This window comes from Mustelus asterias, chromosome 1, assembly GCF_964213995.1.
Source record: "Mustelus asterias chromosome 1, sMusAst1.hap1.1, whole genome shotgun sequence".
Taxonomy (NCBI): Eukaryota; Metazoa; Chordata; class Chondrichthyes; order Carcharhiniformes; family Triakidae; genus Mustelus; species Mustelus asterias.
The window spans coordinates 10766254-10779954 of NC_135801.1; positions in this window are offsets into that span (position 1 = coordinate 10766254).

Consider the following 13701-nt stretch of genomic DNA (forward strand, 5'->3'; position numbering starts at 1 on the left):
ACTGTGCCACCGTGCCCTTCAACTTTTTGAGCACTGCAAACTCACAAGCAAATTATTGAATGTACAGCGTCAGTGAATTGTTTAAAGGAATGGTTTAATGAAAGGTCAGCTAGTCCTCCTTTTGTGTTCCCTATGAATTAATAGAAGTGCCCATACCGATGGACATTAGGGAGTTCCTACAGTCAGCTCCTTGATTGGCAACTCATTTGATTGACAGCCCCTTCAACAGCACCTCCCAAACCCACGACATCTACCACCTAAAAGGGCAAGGGCAGCAGATACGTGGGAAGTGGGAGATACATGGGAAAGGGCGGCACGGTGGCACAGTGGTGAGCACTGCAGCCTCACAGTGCCAGGGACCCGGGTTCAATTCCGGCCTCGGGTCACTGTCTGTGTGGAGTTTGCATGTTCTCCCCGTGTCTGTGTGAGTTTCCTCCGGCTGTTCTGGTTTCCTCCCACAGTCCAAAGATGTGCGGGTTAGGCCGTGCTAAATTGCCCCTTAGCGTCAGGGGGATTAGGAGGGTAAATATATTGGGTGACTGGGTTGGGACCTGGGTGGGATTGTTGTTGGTGCAGGCTCGATGGACCCAAACGGCCTCCTTCTGCACCGCTGATTCCATGATTTTATGAAATACCACCACCAGCAAGTTCCCCACTGAGTCACTCGCCATCCTGACTTGGAAATATATCACCATTCCCTCACTGTCGCTGGGTCAAAATCCTGGAGCCCCCTTCCTAACAGCTCTATGGGTGCACCTACACCACATAACAGCAGTCCTTCAAGATGGCGGCTCACCACCACCGTTATTGGGGCGATTGGGGATGGACAACAAGAAATGCTGGCCTAGCCAGCGACGCCCACATCGCATGAAATAATTTTTTAATAAATCAGTTATGGCAGTGCCCTCAACAATGGTTTTCTGAAGACACCCAAAGAACAAAGAACAAAGAACAATACAGCACAGGAACAGGCCCTTCGGCCCCCCAAGCCCGCGCCGCTCCCCGGTCCAGGATTGAATCCTGAATCCAGGATCCCCGCCCAATTTTCCAGCCTATCTACAGACCAATATCCTATCCACCGAGCTGTCCCTCACAGCTACGATGCTTTGTTCATTACAACCTATTAACTCACCCCTACCCCCCCATTCCAGACCATGTGATCTCCAGGGAGAGGCGAAAACCCAGAGTGAAAAACCCCAGGGCCAATATGGGGAAAAAAAATCTGGGAAATTCCTCTCCGACCCCCTGAGGCGATCGAAACAAGTCCAGGAGATCACAATGGCCCCGATCGGAAAATGCTTCCCAACCCTAGTCATTTCCACTTCCACGAACACCATATGAATTCCCTGCCCCCGAGACAGGTTCCCAACTATCCGCAGTCTCACTCTGTACTGGCACCAGCAAGATGATCGTAGAATGAAGCCTTGAAACGAGAAACCAGGAACAATTAGCCCGCGCCGCTCCCTGGTCCAAACTAGACCACTCTTTTGTATCCCTCCATTCCCACTCCGTTCATATAGCTGTCTAGATAAGTCTTAAACGTTCCCAGTGTGTCCGCCTCCACCACCTTGCCCGGCAACACATTCCAGGCCCCCACGACCCTCTGTGTGAAATATGTCCTTCTGATATCTGTGTTAAACCTCCCCCCCTTCACCTTGAACCTATGACCCCTCGTGAACGTCACCACCGACCCGGGGAAAAGCTTCCCACCGTTCACCCTATCTATGCCTTTCATAATTTTATACACCTCTATTAAGTCTCCCCTCATCCTCCGTCTTTCCAAGGAGAACAACCCCAGTTTCCCCAATCTCTCCTCATAACCAAGCCCCTCCATACCAGGCAACATCCTGGTAAACCTCCTCTGTACTCTCTCCAAAGCCTCCACGTCCTTCTGGTAGTGTGGTGACCAGAACTGGACGCAGTATTCCAAATGCGGCCGAACCAACGTTCTATACATCTGCAACATCAGACCCCAACTTTTATACTCTATGCCCCGTCCTATAAAGGCAAGCATGCCATATGCCTTCTTCACCACCTTCTCCACCTGTGACGTCACCTTCAAAGATCTGTGGACTTGCACACCCAGGTCCCTCTGCGTCTCTACACCCTTTATGGTTCTTCCATTTATCGTGTAGCTCCTCCCTACATTATTCCCACCAAAATGCATCACTTCGCATTTATCAGGATTGAACTCCATCTGCCATTTCCTTGCCCAAATTTCCAGCCTATCTATATCCTTCTGTAGCCTCTGACAATGTTCCTCACTATCTGCAAGTCCTGCCAGTTTTGTGTCGTCCGCAAACTTACTGATCACCCCAGTTACTCCTTCTTCCAGATCATTTATATAAATCACAAACCCCTTTTCAGAACCCATGAGAATTTTCTCGAAAACAGTGGAGGGGCAATCCATTCTCGTAGCCTTGTGGGGAAACATCCATTTTCTAATCAATCATTTAAAAACTGCTGAGTTATTGTCAAAAGGTGATGAAGTTTGAGTTTTATTTAAAATTAACCAGCTATGGCAAGGTCCCATTCCTCATTCCACTACCATGTCCAATCACTACATTTGTATAGCGGCCTGAGTTTTAGTGCAAGCATTTTGCCCATTGAAGTCGTAAAATATTAATTGACTTATCCCCTCTCCCCCATTCCAGATATAATACTGAGACCGTGGCCCTTGTAAGCTGGTTATGTCCTGGGACCAATCCAACCTGCAACAAAGGAAAGGAATCTGCAACTAAGTATACTATGAAAGGTCTGACACTGGGAAGCTTCAAAGAACAAAGGGACCTTGGCGTGTTTGTCCATAGATCTCTGAAGGCAGAAAGGCAGGTTAATAGAGTGGTGAAAAAGTCGTATGGCACACTCGCCTTTATCAATCGGGGTATCGATTTCAAAAGCAGGGAGGTCATGATGGAGTTGTGTGGAACTTTGGTGAGGCCACAGCTGGAGTACTGTGTGCAGTTCTGGTCACCACACGAGAGGAAGGATGTGATCACACTGGAGGAGGTGCAGAGGAGATTCATCAGGATGTTGCCTGGGAAGGAACATTTAAGTTATAAAGCGAGGTTGGAAAGGCTAGGATTGTTTTCGTTGGAGCAGAGAAGACTGAGGGGCCACCTGATTGAGGTGTTCAAGATTATGAGGGGCATGGACAGGGTGGATAGGGAGCAGCTGTTCCCCTGAATTGAAGGGTCAGTTATGAGGGGACACAAGTTAAAAGTGAGAGGTGAGAGGTTTAGGGGGGATTTGAGGAAAAACATTTTTACCCATAGGGTGGTGACAATCTGGAATGCGCTGCCTGGGAGGGTGGTGGAGGCGGGATGCCTCACATCCTTTAAAAAGTACCTGGATGAGTACTTGGCACATCATAACATTCAAAGCTATGGGTCAAGTGCTGGTAAATCATAGAATCCCTACAGTGCAGAAGGAGGCCATTCGGCCCATCAAGTCTGCACTGACCACAATCCCACCCAGGCCCTATCCCCACAACCCCATGCACCTATGCTAACTAGTCCCCCTGACACTAAGGGGCAATTTAGCATGACCAATCCACCTAATCCACACATCTTTGGACTGTGGGAGGAAACCGGAGCACCCGGAAGAAAGACGCAGGGAGAATGTGCAAACTCCACACAGACAGTGACCCGAGCCGGGAATTGAACCTGAGTCCCTGGCGCTGTGAGGCAACAGTGCTAAACACTGTGCCACCGTGCTGCCCTGGGATGGGATTGGGTGCGCAAGTCAGGGCCTTTCATGCGTCGGCGTGGACTCGATGGGCTGAAGGGCCTCTTCTGCACTCTGGTATTCTGTGTTCTGTGATTGAACTCCTGTAGTGATACAAGCCCCATATCATTCTTCCTAGCCGCCTCATCCCTTGAGGGACTTAAGGCTGCAATGAGCTTATGTCGCCTTTCTCTATCTTTAGCCACTATTTAGGCTTTGTCTATATTATTGGTCACACATAACAAGAATCTCCATCATAATCCAAAGTCCCGAATCAATAACCACCAGGAGTTGGACATGGGCCCAATTTGCAGACACATGCTGAAAGATAAATGGATCTTTGTCTTTGTGTCACCTGAGAAAACCATCTCTATTGCAGGATCTGTTTGGTTAGCCTGATTTAGGGTGGCACGGTGCCACAGTGGTTAGCACTGCTGCCTCACAGTGCCAGGGATCTCGGTTGGATTCCCAGCCTGGGTGACTGTCTGTGTGGAGTCCACACATTCTCCCTGCGACTGCGTGGGTTTCCTCTGGGTGTTCCAGTTTCCACCCACAGTCCAAAGATGTGCCTGCTAATTGGGTGGATTGGGCATGCTAAATTGCCCCTTAGTATCCCAAGATGTGTCGGTTAGGGGGATAGGTAGTGTAACTATGTGGGGTAAACCTGGGTAAAAGTCGGTGCAGACTCAATGGGCCGAATGACCTCCTTCTGCATTGCAGGAATTCTATGATGCTATGATGCTATGATTTCCACGCTCTCGTATTCAACCTGTTGGGGTTGCATTGGTTGGCTCAGTTGGCTGGACGGCTGATTTGTGATGCAGAGCGACACCAACAGCGCAGGTTCAATTCCTATTCCGGCTTCTCAACTGTGATAGCCTTCTCAACCTTGCCCCTTGCCTGAGGTGAGGTGACTCTCAGGCTAAATCACCACCATTCAGCTCTCAAAAAGGTGGGAGAGTAGCCTGTGGGGCTATGGGAACTTTCATTTCATTCAACGCTGTATAAAGTAAAACAGTATCATTGATAACTATAATATTCACGCATTCTCCCCAACACTCAAAGGATATTCATGGATTGTGTGGTTTAGGTGGATTGGCCATGCTAAATTGCCCCTTAGTGTGAGAGGGTCTGGCTAGGGTAAGTGCATGGGGTTATGGGGATAGGGCCTGGATGGGATTCTGGTTAGTGCAGACCCGATGCACCGAATGGCCTCCTTCTGCACTGTAAGATTCTATGATTCTATGGGTTGATATGCGCTGAAACAGTTGGAAAGCGGTCTATCAATGTTTATGTGGTTCAGCTTCCAAGTTTGAGGCAATCCAAACTTTTGGCTGTACTTATGGTATTGTTCAAATGTTCTTTGCATATTGCAAAGCGGCAAAAACATGAAAGGAAAATGCGATTCAGTACAGGATGTTCTGGAAAGGCTGCAAGGAACAAAAAAAAAAGGACCATACACAAAAGCAAGCAGTCACTATCGGAACCAATGATTAACTGAGGAAATCAGCGGAAAGGAAATTTCAAACTGTTTCTAAGGAAACCGAGCAGAGGAAAAATGTTAAAGATTCGTAAAAATCAACTGGGAATACAAATCAGTGAAGAAACAAAGGGGTTTTTTTCTCACTTGAGAAAATGAAAGGAAATTCTTATCATGCACAGCACTGGAGAACAAACGGGGCCCCTTCGAAGACAATGGTGTTATGGTAATAATTTCTTTATTTTCTTTTCATAGCGATTGCACAGAAGGAGGCCATTTGGCCCGTCACACAGATACTGTTGGTTGTTCATCACCTCCAAGCTTTATATGTAACTCTGCGTATCATTTAGCCAACCCCCGTTTTTATTGATGCTCTTGGGGTTGAATTTCCATGCGAGGAGTGGATGGGCTACGCCCCTCCAACATTTTACACCGGGGTTGCTGCAAATCTTCCTGCCAAAGTTAAGGTGATGGGAAGCAACTCTGAAGCAATTATTGGCAACAGTAATCAATAGCTACTCAAAAGAAGAACAAAGAACAAAGGTACAGCGCAGGAACAGGCCCTTCGGCCCTCCAAGCCTGCGCTGATCATGGTGCCTGCCTAAACTAAAACCGCATGCACTTGCAGAGTCCGTACCCTTCCATTCCCATCCTATTCATGTATTCGTCATGTATTCTGCTTAAATGCCACTATCGGACTTGCTCCCACCACCTCCCCGGACACCCTCTGTAAAAAATTTGCTTCACACATCTCCTCTAAACATTTCCCCTTGCATCTTTAACCTATTTCCCCTAGTACTTGACTTTTCTACCCTAGGAAAGAACATCTGACTATCCACTCTGTTCATGTCACTCGTGATATCTTAAACCTCTATCAGGTCGCCCCTCAACCTCCCTCGTTAAAACACAAGGATATTTTAATGGTTGCCATTAGTGCATTTAACTTGTAAATCCTAATTTTTATTAGCTGAATTTAAACTCCACCAGCTGCTATGGTGGGATTTGAACCTACGTTCCCAGGATCGGGATTACTAGCCCAGTTTCTTACCATTGCTCCATCATCTCTTAATATACAATCTACACTCGCAGAAAAACACTGCAAATTTGAATAATCTTCCACAGTGGAACAGCAACTACACTCCAAAAAATACTTAACTGGCTGTGGAAGATTGTGGGACATCCTGAAAGGTGCTATATAAATGCATTCTTTCTTTTGTGTGCAAACAAAGAATTTTGCTAATTTCCTCTTTATTTCTTCCGCTGATAACCCTCAGTCTACGACCTCCCATTCTCACAAAAACAGCGGAGTCAACCTTTCATTATTCACCTTCTTGGAACCTTTCCTAATGGTGAAAACCTCATAGAATTATAGAATCATAGAAGCCCTACAATGCAGGAGTCCTCTAAGAGAGAACTTCCAGTTCAGCGGAGAGATGAGAGAAGCTGGAATTGTCCCCCTGCAGATCTGATGGAGGTGTGCAAAATCATAAAGACCTTTGGTAGATTAGATGGTGGAAAACCAAGTGGGACAGCTTTAAGATAATTTGCCAAACATCACAGTGGCACAGTTGATAGCGCCAGGGACCCCGGTTCGATTCCCGCCTTGGGTGACTGTCTGTGTGGAATCTGCACGTTCTCCTCGTGTCTGAGTGGGTCTCCTCCGGGTGCTCCGGTTTCCTCACACATTCCAAAGATGTGTGGGTTAGGATGATAAATTGTACCTTAGTGCCCTAAAATGTGTAGGTTAGGTGGATTAGAGGTCTTATTTCTTGGGAAGAAATGTTTTCTCCCAGAAGGACATGAATCTTTGGAATGCTGTTTCCCAGAGAGAACACTGGATGCAGTGTCAATTAATATTTTTAAGGCAGAGGTGCATAGATTCTTAATTAACAAGGGAATCAGAGGTTAGAATCATAGAATCATAGAATCCTATAGTGCAGAAGGAGGCCATTTGGCCCATTGAGTCTGCATTGACCTCAATCCCACCCAGGCCCTATCCCCATAACCCCATGCATTTACCCTAGCTAGCCCCCCTGACACTAAGGGGCAATCCACCCAACCCGCACATCTTTGGACTGTGGGAGGAAACCCACGTAGACACGGGGAGAATGTGCAAACTCCAGACAGACAGTGACCCAAGCCAGGAATCGAACCCGGGTCCCTGGCGCCGTGAGGCTTATTGTGGAATTTGGAGTTAAGGCCACAAACAGGTCAGTTATGATCTTACTGAATGGCAAAGCAGGCTCAAGGGGCTGAATGGCCGCTTCTTGCTGCTACTGCATATGTTTATGGCCAGAATTTTATGCATCGAGGGCCAACACGGGCCCGACCCAGAATGCGCAAAATCACGCAAGAAGACATCGGGCGCGTGTCGTGATGTCATTGCGCAGTTGCAATGATATTTCAGTAGGTGGGTGCAAGCGGGAGGTGGCTGCAAGCACACCTACCTACATACACACCTTGATTTTTGTTGGATTTGTCTGTTACCCTACTATTAATTCCTCATTGCTGCCAACTTGAAACAAAGGGTTACTGATTTTATTCTCGGTAATCTGACAGTGGGAAATGAGTGTTTAAGATTGATCTGGTACCGCCCTGGTTTCATTTATTTGCCCCGTCACTCAAACTCTAGTTTCCAGAGAAGCAACTGTTTATCATCTGATAATTTTGGACTTTAGAGGATGTGTCACCAGGAGTAACTTTATGGGCCCTGACCGTGAACCCATTTCCCGATGTTTAAATGATCCAATACCACCTGATTCCTCTTGTGTTGCAAAAAATATTCGTGGCTGGAAAACATGTGTATCTGATGGCAAAAAACACACAAATGAAATAGGAGCCAGGAAATAGAGTTAGAAAAACATTTTTTTTAAATTAACATTGGGGCGAACAAGAAACATTACAATAAGATATTGCAATTAGGTTTAACAAAAGTTTTTTTTTGAAGTCTGTTTATTCGTCACAAGTAAGGCTTACATTAACACTGCAGTGAAGTTACTGTGAAATTCCCCTAGTTGCCACACTCCGGCGCCTGTTCGAGTCAATGCACCTAACCAGCACGTCTTTCCGACTGTGGGAGGAAACCGGAGCACCCAGAGGAAATCCACGCAGACACAGGGAGAGCATGTTAGCTCCACACAGACAGTGACCCAAGCCGGGAATCGAACCCGTGTCCCTGGCACTGTGAGGCAGCAGTGCTAACCACCATGCCACCCGCATACATGAGCCATAAAAGAACAATTTGACTTTATCTGGCTCCTTGCAGGGAGTAGAACATCTTGGAGTGAGGAGGGAAGGGGTTGTAAGCAAATGACGGGCCACCTATCAGATCACCAACTCTTCTTGTAGCCTCATATCATGAAATCGTAGAAAGGTCACAGACTCTGGACTATGGTGTGGATATCTGCTTCCTTGGCAGCCACCTCTCTCACAAAGCCACCATTGAAAAAGGGATTCAATACCAGATCAGCCACCCTTGAACAAAATACGGCAGCAAGTGTTTAGCAACACTTTGACCTCTGACATTTAATAAAAGCTCTGGTGTCTCAGTTGTTGTTACCACACTCCTGTTCTGCAGTGAGATCTGAGCTGTGTATCTGTGTGTCACAATAGCGCCAGAGAAATTCTATTAGCATCGTATCCACCACCACGTCCTCCAGGTTCATTGAGAGCACTGTTGAACAAATGTTAATTCCCCTGAAGCCAGCTCTACAAACGTCCAGGCAAAACCAATTTCATAGATTCATAGAAACCCTACAGTGCAGAAAGAGGCCATTTGGCCCATCGAGTCTGCACCGACCACAATCCCACCCAGGCCCTACCCCCATATCTCTACCCCCATATCCCTACATATTTACCCGCTAATCCCTCTAACCTATGCATCTCAAGACACTAAGGGGCAATTTTTTTTAGCATGGCCAATCAACCTAACCCACACATCTTTGGGCCGTGGAAGGAAACTGGAGCACCCAAGCCGGGAATTGAACCCAGGTCCCTGGAGCTGTGAAGCAGCAGTGCTAACCACTGTGCTACCATGCCACCATTTTGATGAACTGGACACTGTCTGGGTGGCTGAAAAGCATCTCCAGCTTTCTCAGCTCTCAATCGACCAGTGCTCCTTACTTGAGAAAGGATATACTGGCACTGGAGAGGGTGCAGAGGCGATTCACTAGGTTGATTCCAGAGTTGAGAGGGTTGGCTTATGAGGAGAGACTGAGTAGATGGGGCTATACTCATTGGAATTCAGAAGAATGAGGGGAGATCTTATAAAAACATAGACGATTATGAAGGGAATAGATAAGATAGAAGCAGGGAAGTTGTTTCCACTGGCGGGTGAAACTAGAACTAGGGGGCATAGCCTCAAAATAAGGGGAAGCAGATTTAGGACTGAGTTGAGGAGGAACTTCTTCACACAAAGGGTTGTTAATCTGTGGAATTCCCTGCCCAGTGAAGCAGTTGAGGCTACCTCATTGAATGTTTTTAAGGCAAGGATAGATAAATTTTTGAACAGTAAAGGAATTAAGGGTTATGGTGAGCGGGCGGGTAAGTGGAGCTGAGTCCACAAAAAGATCAGCTATGATCTTATTGAATGGCGGAGCAGGCTCGAGGGGCCAGATGGCCTACTCTTGCTCCTAGTTCTTATGGTCTTATGTTCCAGGGAAGGGCAACAAAAACCTTTCAAAGACACACCCAGAAGCTCTCCCTGAAGCACGACAGCATTTGATTTGATTTGATTTGATTTATTATTGTCACATGTATTAATATACAGTGAAAAGTATTGTTTGTTGCGTGCTATGCAGACAAAGCATACCGTTCATAGAGAAGGAAATCAGAGAGTGCAGAATGTAATGTTACAGTCCTAGCTAGGGTGTAGAGAAGGATCAACTTAATACGAGGTAGGTCCATTCAAAAGTCTGAGGGCAGCAGGAAAGAAGCTGTTCTTGAGTCGATTGGTACGTGATCTCAGACTTTTGTACCTTTTTCCCGATGAAAGAAGGTGGAAGAGAGAATGTCCGGGGCACGTGGGGTCCTTGATTATGCAGGCTGCTTTTCCGAGGCAGCGGGAAGTGTAGGCAGAGTCAATGGATTGGAGGCTGATTTGAGTGATGGACTGGGCTTCATTCATGACCCTTTGTAGTTTTTTTGCAGTCTTGGCAGAGCAGGAGCCATACCAAACTGTGATACAACCAGAAAGAATGCTTTTGATGGTACATCTGTAAAAGTTGGTGAGAGTTGTAGTTGACGTGCCAAGTTTCCTTCATCTCCTGAGAAAGTAGAGGCATTTGTGGGCTTTTTAAACTATAGTGTCCGCATGGAGGGACCAGGATAGGCTGTTGGTGATCTGGACACCGAAACATTTGCCGCTCTCGACCATTTCTAAGTCGTCCCCATTGATGTAGACAAGGCACATCCTCCACTACGCCTCCTGAAGTCGATGACCATCCCCTTCATTTGTTGATATTGAGGGAGAGATTATTGTCGTTTCACCAGTTCAATGACTGGGAGGAGCTGGCTACCAATCCTTCAAAATGGCGACAATGTGTCCATCAAGTGGCTTTGATTCCCAATGTCTTAATGGTCAGGCAGCGAATGAGGAAAGAGAAGATAGGAATTCCTGCACTCCAGCTCCCGTGACCTTGGACATTCTGCCCCATGTGCCCAAAGATCTGTGGGTCGAGATTCAGTCTGTTCAGTCACATGCAGAGCCACAGGAGAAACACGCGACACCAAGTAAATGTGGATCGAGGGACCGCCGGTGCCTTAGCTGAGGCCTGAAGGGTTAGCTGAGGCCTTTTGTTTTTGTTTTCTATGCCATTGTTTATAATGGGCGCAATTCTCCTAAAAAAAATTAAGTGTTTTTCAAACCCAATCGCAATCCTCCGCCCCCACTTAGTCATATTTTTGGAGCCGGGGTGGGGTAATTTGTGCCGTGAATGGGAAGAACAGGGCCTAAAGATGCTGATAAGACCTAAAACCTTAACGATTAGCTTTTAAGGCCCCCAACGGCCACCACTGCCAACATCAAAGCCTCCCCCCGGTGTGTGAGAACTCATAGAAACCCTACAGTGCAGAAGGAGGCCATTCGGCCCATCGAGTCTGCACCGACCACAATCCCACCCAGGCCCTACCCCCACATATTTACCCGCTAATCCCTCTAACCTACGCATCTCAGGGGCAATTTTTAACCTGGCCAATCAACCTAATCTGCACATGTTTGGATTGTGGGAGGAAACCAGAGCACCCGGAGGAAACCCACGCAGACACGAGGAGAATGTGCAAACTCCACACAGACAGTGACCCGAGCCGGGAATCGAACCCGGGACCCTGGAGCTGTGAAGCAGCAGTGCGAACCACTGTGCCACCGTGCTGCCCTGCTATGGGCTCCCCTATAAGCCTTGGCCTTTCATATCCCACACTTTTCAGGCCCTGCCCAATTCAGACCACGCCCTGGCATCCTGGTATGCCAAACTGCCAGGTTGTCACTGCCCAGGTGCCAGGAGGCACTGCCAGGGCCATGCCCCTTCCCACTGGGGGGGGGGGGGGGGGGGGGCTACAATGGCCTCCTAGCCACTCCCCCAACATGCTCATCACATCTGGTCTCCGCTTATGGAGACCAGCAGTGATGCTCGCCAGCTCCACGTCACGCTAGGAGAATTCAAGGAGGCTGGAGAATTCGGCCTATAGCTGATTTTGAATATTTAAATTAATAGTTATTTTTGCAAATCTGCTTCACACCCAGTGAGAGTGAAAACCAGGTAATGCCCCCGGACGGGAGTGGGGAGAATCTAAAAAATGAAATCTCCCTGTCGTGAATCCCGTTACGGCCCCACACACAAAGGTCTCCAGCCGTAATGGGATTTACGTGAAGGAGGCTGGGGAATTTCCCTCAAAAACTAGGGTCCCTTATGCTTTTTAAACAGCTGCATCAACTTGCCCTGGGATCTTCAAAGATTTGTGTCCACAAATCCCCAGCTGTCTTGTTATCCAATTATAACTCTCATTTCTTCCTTCCAAAATGCATTACATCACATTAAATTGCAATGTGTCTGCCCTTTTTACAAGTCTGTTTCCATCTTTATCTTGGATCATTAGACCACTCACTATTTTAATTCCATCACACTTGGTCGGGTTCCATGGCCATTATTTTGAATTGTTACACTCAGCCTTGAAATTAATCGACCCATCGACCACATGAACATAAATCAGCATCTGAATGTTTTAACATGATGTTTTGTTTCTCTCCTCTTGCCCTCCCCAGAGAGTTCTGGCACGTGTTTGATCAGTTCCTGCTGGTTAGCGCCGCTGTCTCACAGCGCCAGGGACCCAGGTTCGATTCTCGGCTTGGGTCACTGTCTGTGTGGAGTTTGCACGTTCTGCATGGGTTTCGTCCGGGTGCTCCGGTTTCCTCCCACAGTCCAAAAGATGTGCTGGTTAGGTGCTAAATTCTCCCTCAGTGTACCCGAACAGGCGCCAGAGTGTGGCGATTATGGGATTTTCACAGTAACCTCTGCGTGGGTTTCCTCCGGGTGCTCAGGCTTCCTCCTACAGTCCAAAGATGTGCGGGTTAGATGGATTGGTCATGTTAAATTCCCCCTTAGTGTCAGGAGGACTGGCTAGGGTTATGGGGATAGAGTCTGGGTGGGATTGTGGTCGGTGCAGACTCGATGGGCCGAATGGCCTCCTTCTGCATTGTAGGATTCTGTGATTCTATGATTTTCATTGCAGTGTTAATGTACACCCACTTGTGACACAAATAAATAAACTTTAAACCATTTCATTACCATCACATCTCTCCATTAATCATAATAAAATCTCCATCTGATAACTGTGTAGCTCACTGAGCTACTGAGCAGGACGGAAGATCCATCGTTTATTCCTCTGTCCGTGGTAAGTTTGCTGAAATTGGTCAGTGAGTTAGGCTAACAATCAGTCTCAACAACCCTTCTATAGAAGAGCAAATAAGGGTCCCCATTGCTGATCTCCATCAGTACGTTTGTATGGTCGTGTGTTTGTGCATGTCAGTGTGTGTATGAGTGCATATCTCTGTATATGTACATGTATGCTAATGTGTTTTAATGACTTTATTACCTTTAGACTTGACAATTCCTGCATATTCCGGGAAAGCCTCCCACATTCTATCCACCCCCCCCCACCCCCCACCCCCCAATATACTTGAATTCATCCCATATCCATATCCCAACTCGCACCAAGTCCCCTTCACCACCTATCCCGTGCTCATTGACTAATTTTGCCTCCCTGTTAACCAATGCCTTGATATTAAAATTCTTATTCCTGTTTTTGAATTTTTCCATGGCTTGCACCTCCTCCCTACCTCTGCTGTCTCCTCCAGCCCTACAACTCTTTGAGATATCTGCATTCATCTAATTCTGGTTCCAGAACATCCCTGATTTTAATCGCTCCACCAGTGGTGGCCGCCCCTTCAGCTGCCAGGGCCTAAGCTCTGAAATACCTTCTCTACATCTCGCTTTCTTCCA